Here is a 19,453-nt window from a genome sequence, read left to right on the forward strand (position 1 = left end):
AAAATCCCATGAGGTCTGTGGCCTATGTACATCTCTGACCCAAACTTGTATCATTTGCCCTCTTTTCTACTGGGCTTCACCCACGCAGTTCTTCATCTTAGAGCTTTTGCCTAAACTAGTCTCACTGTCTTGAATGTTCTTTCTTGGTCTTACCGTACTGGTTCTTGCCTTGTGAACTCAAATCACAGTGCAGATGTCACCTCTATAGAACAGCCTTTCTAAATCGTGTAATATAAATTTGCTTCAGTTACTTCCTAGGATAATAACCTGCATAGTACTTGTCACTGGTTTTGTATTGTTGGTTGTTATGTATGAATACGTATATTTTTTAAATTTCTTTTTTAGAATGTAAGCTCCCTTTAAGCAGACCTCGATTGTCTTATACCAGCTGTAGTGTCATGGCACACAAACAGGCAAGGTTCTTGCAGACATACAGACAACATATAGGCCAATGCTATCATTCTACATGTAGATTATTGAATAGAACTTTTCTGGTTGCCCAGATTGGCAATCAGAACCCAAAGTCCAGGTCAAAGGGAATCAAGTGCCAAGTGAATGAGGGCAGACACTACTTTGAGGACTTTGGAAACCTCAACTTTCATCCCAGTTTTCATCTCCATCTATTTCTATAAAGCTTGCGTACATAGAAGACTGAGGAGGAGAGGAAGATGGCCAGGATTAGAAGTTGTTGGCTTGGGAGGAATACTGTGGTCTTTTCTTTCCCTCCCCAATGGATGTTCCCTCCAGCTAAGTGAGGAGACTTCTAAGAGAAGTACTGATACTTACAGAGACTGGGGTGCTTTCAAGAGGGGAGATTGGTATCTCATTTCTAGTTATGCTGTTTATCACTACAGTGGACTGGCTGATCTGACCCCTGCTTTTCGAAGTGCTCTTAAGACTTTGCATTTGCCTAAGATAGAAGCATCCCTTGATTTCTTATAACACAGGAGGAATTAATGGCAACCTAGAGTTAGTCAAGAAAAAAGGGAAACAACCCTAGGTAGGAGATACTTATCCTATATTGTCTCTTTCTCTACCCCACCATCCCAGAGGAGGAAGGGAATGAGAGAGGTGTCCAGAGACCATACAAGCCTTCTCTTCACACACAAGTCCCTCATACCTAGGTCTCCAAGGTCAGGAGTGAGAGGAAGAAGTGAGCATAAAATTGGGATGAGATAACTGATCCAATCTGGGCTGGACAGTTTAATTTGTGAAAGTGACCAGGAAGGTCAGAGGTCTGTCAGACAGTTATTAAGGGGTAGATTCATCAGAGCTTGAGGGAAAAGAGTGATGGGAGAAAAATAAAATTCTTCCATGGTTGCAGCGCATCGAGTTCAATCTGGTCAGTAAACTAGCTGCAAATTTCCACTGGTAGACCACAAATTGTATAATCTATCTAGAGATAATTAAGGATGGAAACATATAACCTTCTCATTCACATTTACCACTGTATGGAAACCCTGAAATTGAACTGTCCAATTCACACATGGAGACTGGCTGGTGAATTTGGCTAAAGGGTCTTGGAAACATTGTATTATGGAAAAATAAGTTGTGGGTTTGCTTCTCTATCTCCTTTTAAGTTTCTTTGAAGTCGGTATGGCATCTCCTAACAACCTCAGGATACTTTAGATCAGAAACCACTTCTGAGATATTTCATAATTTTTTATCATACCTAGGAAAGGACCTGGCACACAGCAGACGTTCAGTAACAGTCCATTGAATTAATGAGGAAATGAATTTATCGATTCCATTTGATTATTATAGCTAGACTTTGACCAGGTGAGTTTTCGATGAAAAATCAACTAATTGAGGGTACGAAGGTTAGGATGAAGATTCTAGCGATGCTGTTCCCTAGCTGTATGAATTCGGGAAGTTACACGTTTTTCTGAGCTTTGGTCTTCTTGCCCATAAACAGCAACATCTATTCCTGTGTCATAGGTTGTGTGGATCAAATGAGGTAGCACATATAAATGAACTGAGCACACAGAAGGTATCCCAAAATGTGTTTTTGAAGCTGTAGACGCAGGCACAATCTTCCTGGACTCTAGTGTCCACAATTGTTTGACAAACATTCCCTCCTCCCTCTTTCTTCCTCCTCCTCTATGTCCTCCTAGATTATAAATGCAGGCTGAATCCATCCTCTCAGACACATAAGAGACACGTGTGAGTAGGCCGAAAGACCTTTAAGAAAAGACCAATATTTGCATATCTATTAAAACTACTCACTGTTCGGCTTGTTTCATTACAATTTCTATTTGGATAATGTGTAAGGTCAATACTATCACTGTTCTGGAAAATTCATTTTTTATTAAAGCAAAATGCACTGTATTTATAGAGATAACACCTTAAATGCTACGAGAGAAGGTGCACCAATTACACTGGTTCCCTTGATGGGGCAGGTTTGCGTGTTCCGTGTTTTATAATATGTTACAAGAAGAGGGATCTTTGCTTGTATCGATGTGTTTCAAGTGTTATCCTTGGGCTGAATGTGAATAGGGCTGATGCCTTGACCATCCTTTTTAGACCTGGGAGCACTGAGATAACCACATTGAGAAAAGAAAAGGGAAAAACAAAAATAAGAAAGGTCCCTCGTCTGCACCCCTACATCCATTTATTCCCACTGCATTTCTATCAGTTTCCCCATGAGCTGCTCGCTTGTCTCCCCCATTAGACCACGAGCCACTATATAACAGGAACAGTGTCTGCCATCTACTAGGGGCTCAATAAATATTTGTTGAATGAGTGAAGGTGAATGCCTGACACAAAGCAAGAGCTTGGTAATTGTCTGTTGAATTGTTTTTCTCTTCAGGAGACAAAATGGCATAATAAAGGAAAAATACACATAGACTTTGAGCAAGAAATCTTGAATTCAAATCCTGGTTTTTATCGCTCACTGGATATGTGGCAATGTATTTAGCTAAATGGAATTCAGTTTCCTTTTTTTTTTTTTTTTTTTCTGTACTCGGGCCTCTCACTGCTGTGGCCTCTCCCGTTGTGGAGCACAGGCTCCGGACGCGCAGGCCCAGCGGCCATGGCTCACGGGCCCAGCCGCTCCGCGGCATGTGGGATCTTCCCGGACCGGGGCACGAACCCGTGTCCCCTGCATTGGCAGGCGGACTCTCAACCACTGCACCACCAGGGAAGCCCTCAGTTTCCTTTTTTATTAAACAAGGGAAATACTTGTAATGATTACAGTTCCTGGCACATAGTAGATAAAAAACTGCATTATAATTCCAATTCCCTTCACTTCTTTCTTTTTGGTGAACAAAGAAGAAAGTAGAATTGTTGGTATTTTCTTGTCATCCTATTCTGCCCATGTTAACAAATGTAATTAAAATAGGGAAAATCTTTTCGTGTATGTGTTTTATGGTATTTCCTACAAAGGTTTTGATTTCTGTTTTGTTTTTTTCCCCATCCACTAATTTCAAACTCAATAAACAATTGACCAGCCTGGTTATGTTGGCATAGTGAAGATCCTAAAGCAGGATCTTACGGATAACTAAAGTCTGTGACAGCACTAATATCAAGGTAGCAGTGGGGTTCTCTAGTTATTTTTAATATGTCAAGAGGTTTAAGGGAAATAAAATATTTACTTGTTTTAAGGTTTCATGTGCTAACTCAAAGGTCAAATCTGTGAGTGTTTGGATGGAATGAAATCAACTTGAAATTGTAACCTTGGTTATCTCCTGGTGATAAAAACATCAATAGATGTTTTATAGTATTTTGGATCATTAAAACAATGGGAATGTGATTTCTTTATACCTTAAAAATGAAGTTTATTTGAGAAACTAAATATTTCAAAACATGAATTCATGAAGTGGGCATGAATAAAGAATGGGGCCTTTGGGAAAAGAGTTGTTGGAGTTTCCTAGGAAAGATCCAGTGTTGCATGCAGTGCATCCAGTTATGCACTGCATGGCATAACTCCAGGCAGTGGTGTTTATATAGATTTCAATGTGAATGGCGACTCCTGGAATTATGTAATGTGTCGTTCTCGGTCAGACTCATTTTTTTCTGATAGTCTCTTGTGCTGCAATGAAGCAGAAAGAGCTGAGTCTGCAGTTAGAACTGGCATCCATTAGCTGTTGCCTTTCATCAAATCTCTAAACTCTAGGGCTTCCCTGGTGGCGCAGTGGTTGAGAGTCCGCCTGCCGATGCAGGGGAGACGGGTTTGTGCCCCGGTCCGGGAAGATTCCACATGCTGCGGAGCGGCTGGGCCCGTGAGCCATGGCCGCTGAGCCTGCGCGTCCCGGGCCTGTGCTCCGCAACGGGAGAGGCCACCGCAGTGAGAGGCCCGCGTACCGCAAAAAAAAAAAAAAAAAAAAAAAAAAAAAAAATCTTTAAACTCCAATTCTAAGTTTATTCATCCCTAGGTGATGGTTCCTTTCTCTACAAATGTTACACACACACCTGATGTCTGTCTACTGAGAGTCTGAGCATATTGATGGGTGACTAATTCTATTTCTTCATCAGCATTTTTCAGTCTTCAATAACCATTTATTACTGTTGCTAATAGGAAGGTTGGATTTCAGACTTAATTTCAAGTATGGCACTTGGAAGAAGACATCAGCATGTATACATGGACCACCTTTTCCCTACATCGCTACCCTAGCAATGTAGATCAATTTAGAGGAGGCAGGGGAGGTATCTGGGCACAAGAGGGAAAATGAAGGTTTCTGGAGAAGAAATCAGTGCTTCCCGTGTGTGTCCACTGGAGGACATACCTTGTATGTGCTGTCACTGTAACCCTGTGAGTCAGGCCAGACTGAGACATGACTGGGATAAGTGGGTGCCCTGGGCAGGCCAGCAACAAGGCATCCCTTCACACTGATGGATTTAAAGGGCAGGCTGCTGCTACACGAGGGAGGAGTGGGGAAGGAGAACCAGTGACCGAGTGGTCAGTAGCTCCTCATTTTTTCTGAACAATTTAGCAGTTTCCCTCTGGTCCTGAACTTGTAAGCCTTACCTACTGGCTTCCTCACTCACTTCCCCACATCCAGGAACAGCCCTGCCATTGCCTAGATTCATCCTCTTTAAAGGTGTTCATCCAGTAAGACTCTAGCAGTCCCCTTATGGATCTCAACACCCCCACCCCTTCCCAAGAAAATCAGAACTGACCTTCCTGCCCTGTACAATGCTCCACGTTACAAGCATCCTCGCTAAAGTTCTCTTGCTTCTAGCAGGGCCCCTGTTGTCTCGTGTGGCCCCTGCTCTCAGAGGTGTTGCAGATGAGAGTGAGAAGGCCAAGAGCAATTTTATCCTATGACCCGCCTTTGATCTTTCCCAGCTGTTTCTTGTATTTGACTCTTTGAAGGTGGAGGCCATGATTATATGTGGGCTTGTGCAAGAACCTTGCTTAAACTTGAGGCTCACGCGAGCCCCTTTCTTTAAAAGGATGCCTGTTCCCTTGAAGCAGTCAGGTCCAGATGTTGAGCTAGAGAACTTCTCTTTGGACAGGGCTTGGATAGCTACTGCCCACAATTGCTACTGACAACACTTTCTCCAGTGGGCACCTGCTCAAGCCCCTTGACTTGCATCCTGGGGTGTGGGAATATGATTCAGGTATGGGCACCAGAGCAATGACTAAGGCACTGGGTACCACTTCTTGGAACTAAGGGAAAAATGGGGACTCAGGCTAAGGAGCTCAGATACTCAAACCAAGACCGAGGTTCTAGCATGGTCAGTGTCCTCATGTTATGTGCCATTAAGGTCCTGGACACACAGATTTCTCCTGAGTAGGAACAGAGTAAGTTTCCAAAGACTTGGGCGGGGCTTGTTCTGCAGGTGGGGTACAAGGTGCCCCCTTGGGAGTGAAGAAGCCTGTGGGATGTGAGCCAGAGCCTCTCCTCACTCAGAACCCCTGTTCTGAGCTCACCTTTTCCATGAAACTTCCCCGGATGAGCTGTAGCCAGCCAAGCACTGCAATCTCCCTAACAACATCTTGACGATCTAAATCAGGGTCAGCCACCTTTCTGAAGTCTCCTGCCAAGTCTTCCTTTGTTCATTCTAATTCAGGGTCTGAAAACCTTTCAGAGTGGCATGCCAAAGACTTCCTTTATTCACTTTAATTTAGGGTTTCATGTGCCAAAAAATATTCCAGCGTGTGTAAAGTCTCATTGTAGTGTGAAGCAAAAATCACTATATAACCATACCATTAGAATCACAGAATCAGAATGCTGGATAACTGAGTCCAAAGACCCCATTTTAAAGATACAGAAACCGGGGCCCCAAGAGGACAACAGTGTTACCTGAGGTCTCATAGTCAAGTTAGGAGCAGACTCAAGATCTTCAATCTGAAGCCCACTTAATCTTCAATTTTCTTTTTACTATATCACTGTCTGTCTTTTAAAAGCAAATTGAGCCTCAAACAATAGAGCATCTGCTCTCAATACCAAAAATATGAAAACCTGAAACAAAATCAAAAGTTTTTCTTTTTTTTTTTTTTTTTTGGTAATTCTTGACATGGATTTCTCCAGCATTTAGAGACTTTTAGCCTCACATGATTTAACTAATCTCAAGGGAAGGCTTGTGGTTTGGTGGAAAGAACATAGACTTCCTGGAAAGTCTCATAGACTGAGTTTGGATTCAGTTCAGCCACTCTATTTTGTAATCTTGAGTACATCATTTAACTTCTTTGAGACTCAGTTCATTCAAAGGTAAATACGGAAAAATAATAACTTCATAGAATTGTTAGGGGGTGTATTCATCAGGGTTTTATAGGAAACAACTCATGTTGGGTGACTCAATAAATGGAATTTTATATGAATTGGTCATAGAGTGGTAGAAGGAGCGACACAGCAACCTGGGGAAGGTGAAGCAATCCCAGGATTTGAAAGGGTAGGAAACCACTAGATTAAAGGCAGTGTTAACCAGAGACCTGGTGTCAGAGCCCAGTGGGAGCCGGGACCTTGGCAGGCAGCCATCCTGGGGTAATCAGTCAGGACTGGGAGGTACTGAAGAGGCAGGCTTCCTGGCGGGAGCTCAGATCGTGGTTTAAAGGGCTGACTAGGGAGCTACAGCAACTGCTGGAGACTCTGCCTAAAGCAAATGGGGTGAGGTGAGAAACGCTCTGACTTCTCTTTCCCCCCACTTCTTCCAATATCCCCCATTGCCTCTAATTGTCTAAACCCTGCCTTTTGGCAACGGGCATTGGACTTGTAGTTGGCGAGGGTTAGCCTCCCTGTGGTAGAGAGTGGACTGGGGAAGGGTGAGAACAGATCTGAGAGCAGACAAGAGTTAAATGATTTTCTGCATATAAAGCATCGAACATTGTGCACGAAGGTGCTTTTTGTTTTTTGTTTCTTTTGCAAATAACATCTTACATAGTATCTCAATACAGGAAGTAGATAAAAATGGAGCGTCTCAATAAATAACATTCTTCAGGAACGTAGGGTTCCAGAGAAAGCTGTTTGAAATGTACTGATTCATTCCAGTCGTCAAGCATATGTACACATCCATTCTACCATATCCCAGCATGCAACCATCAGCTTGATTGGCTCTAACGATAAATACTATGTATAAAATAGATGACTAATAAGAACCTACTGTATAACACAGGGAACTCTACTCAGTGCTCTGTGGTGACCTAAATGAGAAGGAAATCCAAAAAAGAGGGGATATATGTATATATATAGCTGATTCACTTTGCTGTACAGTATAAACTAAGACAATATTGTAAAGCAACTGTACTCCAATAAAAATTTTTTTTTAAAAAGAAGCTCATTAGGCCTTCCCTGGTGGCGCAGTGGTTGAGAGTCCGCCTGCCGATGCAGGGGACGCAGGTTCGTGCCCCGGTCCGGGAGGATCCCACATGCCACGGAGTGGCTGGGCCTGTGAGCCATGGCCGCTGAGCCTGCGCGTCCGGAGCCTGTGCTCCGCAACGGGAGAGACCACAGCCGTGAGAGGCCCGTGTACCACAAAAAAAAAAAAGAAGCTCATTAGATTGAGTTAAAAATAATATCATTCCAGTCCTAGAACCTCTTACTAACAAGTTACATGACAATGGGCAAGTCATTTAACCTCACTGAGACCTCAGTATCCTCACGTAAAAATGGTGACCCTCCTCCCCCTTATGACACAATTACTGTGCTCCAGGAAACCTGACTGAGCCTCGGAGGATTGTCCTTACCAGCTGGCTCAGAAATTGTTTGATCTGAATGTGGTAACTGTCAACTCGCCACCAAGATCAAGGTGGCTGAGGCTGGCTTCCTATGTGCACCTTATTCATAGCAATCATCATCATCATCATCCCCTGTGTTTCATAAAATGCATCTCTGTCACATATTTAATCTTCAGACAGCTCAGTGAATCATGTGATGAAATTGATGATAAAATTGAAGTGCAGAGAGGTTAGGTAAGTTGCCCAAAGTCAAACAGTTAATAGGTGGCAGACTCAGGTGTGAATTGCAATTCAAGTTCAGTCCTTTCACTTATAAATTGCTCTCTGTTCCACCAGTGTGCCTACTGATTTCTTGAGTTTTAAATGTTTCCATACATGGTATTTCATCTTTTCCTTCTAACAGGCAGTTGTTCTTATTTTGCTTTATGTCTACATGAGGATACTGAAGTCTAGTGAGGTTCAATGACTTGCCCACGGTCGCATAATTCATCAGTAAGAGGTTCTAGGACAGGAACGACATTATCTGTAACCCAGTGAACTTCTCATCATTAGAGCTAATCAAGCTAGTGGTTGCATGCCAGGATATGGTAGAACAGCTACCTATGTATGCTTGGTGATTGGAACGAATCACTGTATTTCCAAAGAGCTTTCTCTGGAAGCCCTAGTTTCTCAAGAGCATCATTTATACACAGAAGCTCCCTTTTTAATCTATTTTCTGTGTGGCGTTACCACGTAAGATGTAATTTGCAAAAAATGGTTTCAGTGCTTTATAACAAGAGCAAGTTGATTCCACTGACTAAATGACCTTCAAAGTTTTTGTTTTTTTTAAAGCTCTGATTTTACAATATCCTGAAATAACATACACCAGCACACATTGCTGTTAAAACTGCAATACGGGGGCCCTGTGTGGAGGACAGGATCCTCTCATAAAAGCTGAATAAACAGCTATTGCGAGTTCAGTGGGTGATGGCATGGGTGCCTTCATTTCCGCTCTAGCCAAGGAAAGTTTTGATCAGGCTGCGAGCCGCCTGCCCATTCATCTGCATCAGGAAATGGATTTAGCGTCTGTATGGGTTGGACTCCCGTATTTATCATCCAGTTAGGCCTAATCAAAATGTTTTCCGTTTCACCTGGTAAGTGCAAAGGGCTCGGAGGAGGATCTGAGTGGTGGCGGTGGGGCCCCATCACTTTCTCATCACTGAGCTGCAGTTGTTACAAGTCCCATTTCTCGTCAGTGCCTCACTCAGAGCTGAGACAGGCACTCTCTCCTGATGCCCCTCCTCAGCTCCCTAGAAGCTGCTCTTGGCAGCAGCAAAAATCTATGGAATTGACCCGGGAGGGGGAGGGAGGAGGGCAGATTGTGACCCAAGGAAGGCTCAGGTCACAGGTGAAGCTCAGAACTGATAGATGAAATGAACCTCTGAGCAGAAGCCTCCTTGGATAATGAGTGGCTACAGCCTCTTGGGATGGGGGAGGGGAGGCCCAGAACTCCTCTTCAGCATGGGGGGAGCTTAGGAGGGAGATTGGAGTATCTCTGGTCCCTGGAGTAAAGAGGAGATGGGGGGAAGGGCTGCTGATTAGAACAGAAATGTGACGGTCATGCAAAGCTTCCAGTTGGATTTATGCATCTTTTGCCAGGATGCTGGGAGGAGGGTCCTTGACAGCCCCCATTAGAGGAGGAGAAATGGAGGAAATTAAGCATTGTTATGTTAGGGGAATCCCCGAGACTAGGGGCTGGAAGAGCCCCTGATGAATTCATTACTGAGGAAGTACTGTTTTCATGAGAAAAACAACGCAGAAATTCTTCCACTTTGATGCAGCAGATTCTGATTTGGACTGCACCAGGGTGAAATCTCCCCATGTGGCTTTCAGTATCCAGAGCAGACATAATTCTTTTCCTTTGCTGGTGTTATAGGTGGTGTGGGGGTGGTGCAAAAACAGGAGCCTGCAGCTGAGTTTTGGTTGGCTGGGAAATGGGTTGTTCCAAGTAGTGGTGAATTAACAGTACCGAGAGAGGCCAAGCACTGTGGTCCTTGTTTTAAGGCGATGGAGAGAGAGCCACAGATGTTTTTTGAGCAGGGGAGTAATGAGATCAGAGCTTTGCTTCTGAGGATAATCCTGACAGCCCAGTGGAAGGTGGGCTGAAGGGGCTGAATGGGAGCTTTTCCCTTTTTGTTCATTGAGAAGCAGATGCATTTATTGGACGCCGGGCAAGGAGGCCCTTCGAAGCCAGTCACAGCAGTAGAGTAAGGGAGGGTTAAGAGCCCTAGCCTGAATGGGGAAGGATGGTGAGAGGGTGGTCGAGAATGAGAAGATTTTGAGTATTTAATGAGAGCCTGTCTTGTGCCCAGCACATATCACCTCATTCTGCCATTGCAACCATCCTGTAAGAGAAGGATTAATAGTCCCTGTTACAGATGAGAAAACAGGCTCAGTGATGTTAATTAACCTCTCAACATGACTGTAAGCAACATACACGTTTCATCTGCCAAGAAAAGAGAAAATCTGTCTCTTCCATCCATTCACCTCAGGCTGCCATCATTTTTCCTTTGGAGAAATGGGGTTTTACATCCAGAAGGGGCTTTTTTGATTACCTAGTTCTCCCTTCCCCATTTTATAGAAGAGAAGACTGAGGCAGGGAGTAGAGGCAGAGACAGCTCAGGTCTGTGTCCTCTCATGCTCAGTTGGCCATATGAACTGTCCTCTCATCTGAGGCTCACGCTACATGTGCAACAGGCAGGAAATTGACTTACAGCTATTATGTCCCTGGGGCAGTGCAAGATGAAGTGATTGTCAAGAATCCATCCCATTTTTCTCCACCCCACTGGGACACCAATCTCATCTCTCATCCCTTTTATCTCTGATGCTTAATGATCTTCCTTCATCTTTATCACAAGAGATACTTTCTTTAAATCACCTACTGTGTACTCAGGAGCTCCCTTCTATAACATCAATTGATTTAGTCCTCACAACAAATTTATGAACTGAGCAGCATGGGGTTTTTTTGCCTATTCATATTATTCTATAACTTTTTTATTGAAGTATAGTTGATTTACAATATTATGTTTCAGTTACACAGTACAGTGATTCAGTTATATATATATATTCACATATATGTATATATATTCTTTTTCAGATTCTTTTCCATTATAGGTTATTACAAGATATTGAATATAGTTCCCTGTGCTATACAGGTTTATCTATTTTATATATAGTAGTGTGTATCCGTTAATCCCAAACTCCTAATTTATTTCTCCCCACCCTTTCCCCTTTGGTAACTGTAAGTTTGTTTTCTATGTCTGTGAGCCTGTTTCTGCTTTGTAAATAAGTTCATCTGTATCATTTTTTTTAGATTCCACATATAAGTGATATCATATGGTATTTGTCTTTCTCTGTCTGACTCACTTCACTTAGTATGATAATCTCTAGGTCCACCCATGTGCTGCAAATGGCATTATTTCATTCTTTTTTTATGGCTAATATTCACACACACACACACACACACACACACACATACACACACCCACCCCACATCATCTTTATCCATTCATCTGTCGATGGACACTTAGGTTGCTTCCATGTCTTGGCTATTGTAAATAGTGTAAGCAGCACTGTTTTGACAGCTGAGAAAACTGGGGCTCAAAGAGTTTAAATAATTTACCTACAGTCACACTACTAGGAAGTGGCACAGCAGGATCCAGACTCGGGTTGGTCCCATTCCAAAGCCTCCTTCATGAAAAGGGGTACTCCTCCTGTTTTTATGCCATTTTATTATTAAGCAAACATTTTGGAGTGCCCACTACATGTCGAGTACAGTGACAAGCACTGGAGACTTGCACCAAGGGAGAGAGATTCATCCTGTGCCCTCACTGAAACCCTAAAAGGAAGGACAGAGGCTAAGCAGCAATGTTCCTATTCTCTCTTAATAATGAATAGAGCACTTGTGTCCACAGCACTGGAGAGTTCACAAGGCAGTTCACATTCATTATCTCAGTACACCCAGACAACAACCCTAGGAAGCACACTTCTGTCCCTCTCTTCACATATAGAAAACAATATGGGAAATAGAGTCAACAGACTCACAGAGGTCAGGTGAGATGTGTAAGTGCACACAGCTGATAGTGTCGTCTGGCTTCTTGCCCACTGCTCTTCACACAGCACAACATGGATTCTTTCTCCTCCCAACCTTTTGTCAGCTAACCCTGACCCTTCCTTTTATTGGGTTGGCCAGAAAGTTCATTCGGGTTTTTCTGTAACATCTTATGGAAAAACCTGAACGAACTTTTTGGTCAACACGATACCTCTGTTGACACTGAGTCTTTAGTCTCCCTTGTAGCAATAAGCTGACATCTTGTCTTCCTCACTTTAAATAAGACTGTACGTATTCATACTTTTCAGACCTGTGACACCTTATGTGGCCTTCTTTTCTCCTTTAGATTTTGTGTGACTTGAGTGACCCCTGAAAACCATTCTGTTCCAATTCAAAGGGTAAGTCTAAGGAACTAAAACAGGTCCTATAGTGCACAAAGTTCTCCCTCATTCTCTTTGTATTTATTCATCCATCCACCCATCCATCCATTCATCTATCCATCTGTCCATCAATCCTTTCATCTGCCCTCCCCCCCCACTTTCTTTCCTCCTTTCCATTTCAGTTTTCCTTCCTTCCTCCCTTTCAACTATCCATACATCCATCCACTAAACAAATATATACTGAGAATCTACTACATATTGGGCACTGTTCTAAGTACTAGGAACATAGCAGAGATCAAGACATACCACTTTCTTATATTATAGATTTTATAGTAGGGCAGACAAAATATAAGTAAGAAAACATATCAAAATTTCAGATACGTAGTGGTAACTGCAGTGAAGAAAATAAAATGATGAGGTAGAGAGTGACTGCACCATGATACCTTAGTTTGAGTGGTCAGGGAAGGCCTTTTGGATTAAGGGATATTTGAACTGCAACCAGCTCTTTCAAGATCTCTGTCTAGGCAGAGGGAATAGAAATTGCATAGGTGATCTTCTACCCACTCTCACTACCAACTCACTAAATTAAGGTCCACTTGACTCTCCCAATATTTTTACCAGCGGAAGAAGTGCAAGGATTCTTGCTGACCCAATCCCATTTTATAAAGAAGATGATGAAAGACAAGATTGCTCAGGGCTCCTTCTCATGATCACCGGGGATGAGGGTAGCAAGGATAACATGGTGGGATCTGAGGGAATAAGCCCTGGGAAGAAATCGGGAAGCCCGGGTTCTGAGTTCAGCTCCACACTAACTTGTTGTGAAAACATGCAGAAGTCACTTGTCCAACGCAACCATTGGTTTTCTCAAAAAAAAAAAAAAAAAATTAGTAGTTATAGAATCTAAACACAGAAACCAGTGTAGAAAGTAAGCAAAATAATAATGCTAAAATTTATTGGGGGCTTATGTCGTACCAGGAATTATTCTAAGTGCTTTATATACAACTTTAATCCTCCCAACAACCCTATAAATACTGTTATTATCTAAATACTAAGGCACTCAAGGCACAGGTGGTTAAGGAACAAGACAAGGCACTCAAGGCACAGGTGGTTAAGGAACTTACCCTAGTCTCACAGACAGTAAGTGGTGGAGCTGGATTCAGACGTAGGCTGTCTGATTTGAGTGCCCCAGCTCTTAAGCCTTATACAATAATCCTTCTCTCAAAGGGCACCAGAGCAGGTGAGCTCTAACCCTCCCACTTCCTCCCACTTCCATCTTGTCTTCTCCCCAAAGATGTTCCCCTGGACCCTGGACTCTGTGAGGAAAGGTTTGAAAGTCTGAGGACAAGAGAATGGTAAATGCTTTTCCAGCCTTAAAAATTGTGGTTCCAGGGCTTCCCTGGTGGCGCAGTGGTTGAGAATCTGCCTGCTAATGCAGGGGACGCGGGTTCGAGCCCTGGTCTGGGAGGATCCCACATGCCGCGGAGCAACTGGGCCCGTGAGCCACAACTACTGAGCCTGCGCGTCTGGAGCCTGTGCTCCGCAACAAGAGAGGCCACAATAGTGAGGGGCCTGCGCACCGCGATGAAGAGTGGCCCCCGCTTGCCACACCTAGAGAAAGCCCTCGCCCAGAAAGGAAGACCCAACACACCAAAAATAAATAAATTAATTAATAAAATCCTACCCCCCCGACATATTCTAAAGAAAAAAAAACCTGTGGTTCCAGGAATAATCAGGTCTCAGCTGGCATCATGAAATGGGACTCTAGAACCATTTCTCATCAGAGATCATGAGTGTCCTGGGAAAAGGGTATGATTAGGGATGGGGCACATGTAGTGGCCAAAGTAATTTCACCTGGTGGAATCCATCTGGCTGAGGATCATTTAAGGTTTGCCAGGGGAGAATCAATGTCTCTCTCTGACCCTTTGTGAGGCAGACCTGGGAGGAAAGGGAGTTCATTGAGATCAGGACACAGTGGACTCTCCCCAGACCACCTCTACTAATGTCTTCTCCTGTTTCATTCAGCCTATATGCAGTTTCCTCTCTCCAGTTTTCAAAATTGATATTCTCACACTGGTTCACATGGACCAAAGGATACTTCTTCCTATTCTGGGTAAAAAAAGGACAGGTTTTCTTAGTTCCACTGAAGTGAGGTTGGCAGGGAGTATGATGTAGTGATTAAGCTCATGGATTCTGAAGTCAGACTGCATGAAATTAAATCCCATCTATCTCTATCATAGCTTCTAATCTTGAGTGACTTTTAAACCTCTTAGTTTCCTCATCATAATGGGACAATATATTAACACGCTTAACTCATATGGTTGTTAAAATTGTTAAAAAATTAAATGTGATAATAAGTGTAAAGCACTTAACATATTAACTGACATTTGGTAACTGCTCAGTAAAGCCTTTTTTTTTTAAATGAAGCACATATTAGAAAGGGAGGGAAACTGGTATTTTTACTTAATACATATTCCTTATCAAAATTTAACTGAACTTTGATACCAGATGGGGTTGGTTGGTCCAGGTTACATTTAGTTCATTTACTAAAAAATTTTACTGAATATTAATAATTACCAGGAATTTGGCCAATGTGGAACATACAAAGAAAAAACATCATTTCACCCCACCCATCCCCTGTTCTTGCTTTGATCTCACTCTCTAGCCATTTTTTTCTCCATCTTTTGGAGTACTACCCATGCAGTGAGGTAGAAATGGTAACAGCCTCAGATTTGAGAAACATAGTAGCTGTAGATATAAACTTAGTATTTGATGATTATGTGATACTGAATAAATAATAAAACCTCTTTGGGTCTCAGTTCACCCATCTGTAGAGTTTTAGACTATCTGATACCAAAAACCACTTCCAATCCAAAGATTCTACAATCCCATGTTTCCCTTAAATGGAAGTTGAAGTGGAACTGAATTCACCAATGATCCCCAGTCTCTCCTTTGATAGGATTCATTATCTAATCCTTAGGCATGATTAGATACTGCTGGGGCAAAAGCAAGCTAGAGTTGGAAGGAGTTAAGTGTTATTACTAGAACCATCAGACCTAGGTTCAAATCCAGTTACACTATGTAGTAGCCATGTGACTTTGGAGAAATCGGCACACTCTGAGCTTCAGTTTTCTAAAGTTTAAAATAAAGACAATAAACATATTTATCATGTGTAGTTGTTGTAAGGACTGAATGAGAATCAATGTATATTAAATATTTAATACATGTTAGGCTTTAATATATGTCCCGTTACCATGATTTCTGTGAACTCATTTGTATACCTTCTCTATCCCTTACTGACACTGCATTCTAATTACTTACTTGCATATCTACATCTTTCCTTAACAGTGAGCTCCTAGAGGGTACAGACTCTTTCCTCCTTTCTTTTGCCTAATGCCTGATACAGTGCTACCAGTATCTTGATAGATAATCAATAAATGTTTATAGCAACCAAGTAAAACATGTTGGTACATAGATTCATAAATGTTTCTCCCCATTTTATTTTCCAAACACTAAAAACACAAAAGAAAAATAGAACCACCTAAACCCAGTATATAAAGATGAAAAAGGCATATTTTTGTTGTATGACAAATTTCAAAGATTTCATCAATGCAGAAAATAAAAACAAAGAAAAACTTAGAGTTCTAGGAGCATTTGGACAAGAGGGTCCAGCATCCCACAGAAAACTGCAACAGCCAATGCTGGTTGATTCAGCACCACGGACAGCCACACCAGCATTTCAGGGATGCCAAGTCTCTGGAAAAGGGCAAGAGTTGGGGCTGGAACATATAAGCCAAGTGGGAGACTATTGATGGATGAATCTAGAGAGGTATACAAGAGCCAAGTCATGACTGCAAGATAAGAGGTTTGAACGTAGCCTATAAGTAACGGAGGCATGAACAGAATTTATGCGGGGAGTTAAATGACCAGATTTTAATCCTAGCGAACACTTTGTTTGGGTGTAGTGGGTGTGGAGATTGTATTTGGACAGCCAGTGTTAGAATGCAAGAGATCATTTAGAAGAGAGTCGCAACAGTTTGAGCAAACAGTTATGAGGGCCTGAACTGGGTATACGTGGTGGGAGAATGAGAGAAAAGGGAAAGTGTGGGAGATAATAAAGAGATGGAATCAGTGCGTTTTAATGGAAGGAGACTGAAGGAGGTCTAGGAGGCCTTCAGGATTTTTGTTTGGGCTATGAGCTTTGAATAATGGAGAGAGAATGAAATTGAGAGCCAAAAAATATTGAAGTCAGATTTGATGTATTGAGTTTGAGATGTTAGTGTGACATTCGTGTGGAAATGTACAGTATGTATTTGGAGTTCAGAAGAAAGGGTGAGATATAATGAATATGGAATGGAAATCTGTCGTTCTGCTGTATTATGCTAATCTGGCTCAGACACTAATTATAGATTCACCCACATTCTCATTAGGCTGTTGCTGATCACTGGAGCCCACAGGCATTGCCTCTTGATAGTAAATCCATACAGCCTGAGGTCGTAAATCCAAGCTGACCAGTTCACTGAGACACTTTTTCATCTTTTGGGCTCTTCCAAGATTAAGCCACCTTCAAAGTTTCTCAGATCCTTCCTGAGTTGTGGCCTCTTCCACTTACACATACCTAATTTTCTTGGCCTTATTTTGCTAGAAACTCAAGTGCTGCTGTCTGTAAGTAGCTCCATATATGTGGACATTCCAAAAGCTGCAACTCACACTATCTCTCTGGCCATCCCAGAATCAAATATTCAGAACATCTGAGGCTAGAAATTGCTCTTGCCGAAAAGTACATTTATAAATGGAAAATGTGAAGCCAAAGCAGAGAAAGTGACTTTCTGGGGTTCCCGTTCACTCAATAAAATGTTTATTTATTGGGTGTCTACCATGTGCCAAGCACTTTCCTAGATGCTGGAAATACAATAGTGAAGCTGAAAGATGTGGATGCTGCTCTGTTTTAGTGAGTTTACAGTCTACCAGGAGGGAGAGAAATGCCACTAACCAGGACACTCACACAGCTAGGGAAGTTATAACTAACTTGAGATTAGGTATCTTTCCACACTGCATTTAAAAAAAAAAATCTCTTGGTGAATAGCAGTGTTTAGCAGAGCAAAGATTCTGATATCAGGTCTGTCTAACCCCAATTCCAAGTTCTTTCCAATATATTATTTGCCTCCTTTATTAGTAGGTAATAGAATTTGCTTAAATCATGGTTGAGGAGTAGTTAAGGGCATGAGTCAGATTACCTGGATTCAGATCTCAACTCCTCACTTACTACCTCTGTGACCTTGGATAAGTTACTCACCCCATCTGAATATTAAGTTCCACTCATCTGTAAACTGCAGATAATCCCTACATAGGGCATGCTGTGTTTAATAAATGATACTAATTTTTATGTTTTAGGTAAACTCCAAGGTTCTTTCCAATTTAAAAAATGGTCTCTATTGCTTTCTGCTAAGGGAGGCTGGGGATATGAGTAAAAGAGCATAAGACTGGGAACTAGGATTATTGGGTCTTAGTCCAAGCTTCGGTCCTATATAGCTGTCAGTTTGGGGCAATCATGTGACTTTTCTGGGCCACAGTTTTTCCATTCTTCAGTTGTGGTTCAGGTTATATAATCTCTAAGGTGCCTTCCCTTTAACTGATGGACGGTTATGAGGAAGATGGGCCTTATTTTGGGATATTATAAGGAAAGACTTGTACGTCTTAAGCTTGACTGTCATATGACACACTTTCCTCCTTTCCCTTAAGTCTTAATTTCTGTGCTTCAAGTTACTGCACATTGCTTTTATCCGATAAATGATACTATGTGGGTAATGTACTGCATTAGCTGGATCTGCATGGGGCACAGAACGTCTGACCATAAATTGAGAAAGAGACACTGGTAACCACCCAGCTGTTTTATCAACACAGGCCTCAAATGCACAACATTTTGAATATGCAATCTGCAGCAAGATGGAAATTTCAGCAAACATCTGTGGAGATTCATCTTTTTCCAGTACCTACTATGTGCCAAAGTTTTCCACCTATGGAAGACAACTCTGAGAAGTAGGCGTTCCATTTCAGAGATGAGGAAACTAAGCTTTGAAGTAAAGTGACTCGATGGAGGTTGCACTAAGAAGTAAGGGCACAACATATGGATTCCAACTCAACTTCCAATGTCAAATTGAGTCCATTCTTGCCGTAGAATTTTATTTCTATTTCCGTCTGGAGTAGTCACAGCAAGTCATCCCGGTGACATGTGATTTTGTGACTTGGGAAGTTGAGAAGCTGCACACTCCTTTCAGTATAGGCTCTTGAATCTTTTCTAGATGAGGGAGAAACTATGATGATGAAGGGGCACAGGTCCACCTTAACTCAGCTGCTGTCCGTGAATCTGGGGCTCTGAAGTTGTATTATTATTCTAATGACCTCATCATTCGCATCCTTTCAGAGGGAGTGGAGTGGGGTGGAAGGGTGCGGTTGGTAGGGGGAACAAAAGGAAGCTGAATTCAGTACAAGCTGATCCCCAGAGACTCCTGAGCCGAAGGCTTTTCGGTTCAAGGAGCCTGGCTCATTAGGGTGACATGTCTTCCCCTCTTGACCCTCATTCCTGCGCTTTTATTATTGTCCTGGAAAAATTGGGGAATGGATGTCTCTAGCACCTGTTAAAGAACAATAGAAAGGACTTCGTTGGGTGGGTTGGGGGAGAACAGAGAGAAGATGTTTACAGTGGAAAGCTGGAAACTCTAAGATTCTCTGACAAAAGCATGAAAGCAACATTCTTTAGAGAAAAGCATCAGAATGTATTTGGTCAGAGATATCTTTCTTTTACTGATCAGCTCTCTCATTTTTTTTTTATAGCTTTTACCACAGAGTTAATAAAATCAATGTTAG

Source organism: Grampus griseus (assembly GCF_964374135.1).
Source record: "Grampus griseus genome assembly, chromosome: 1".
Lineage (NCBI taxonomy): Eukaryota > Metazoa > Chordata > Mammalia > Artiodactyla > Delphinidae > Grampus > Grampus griseus.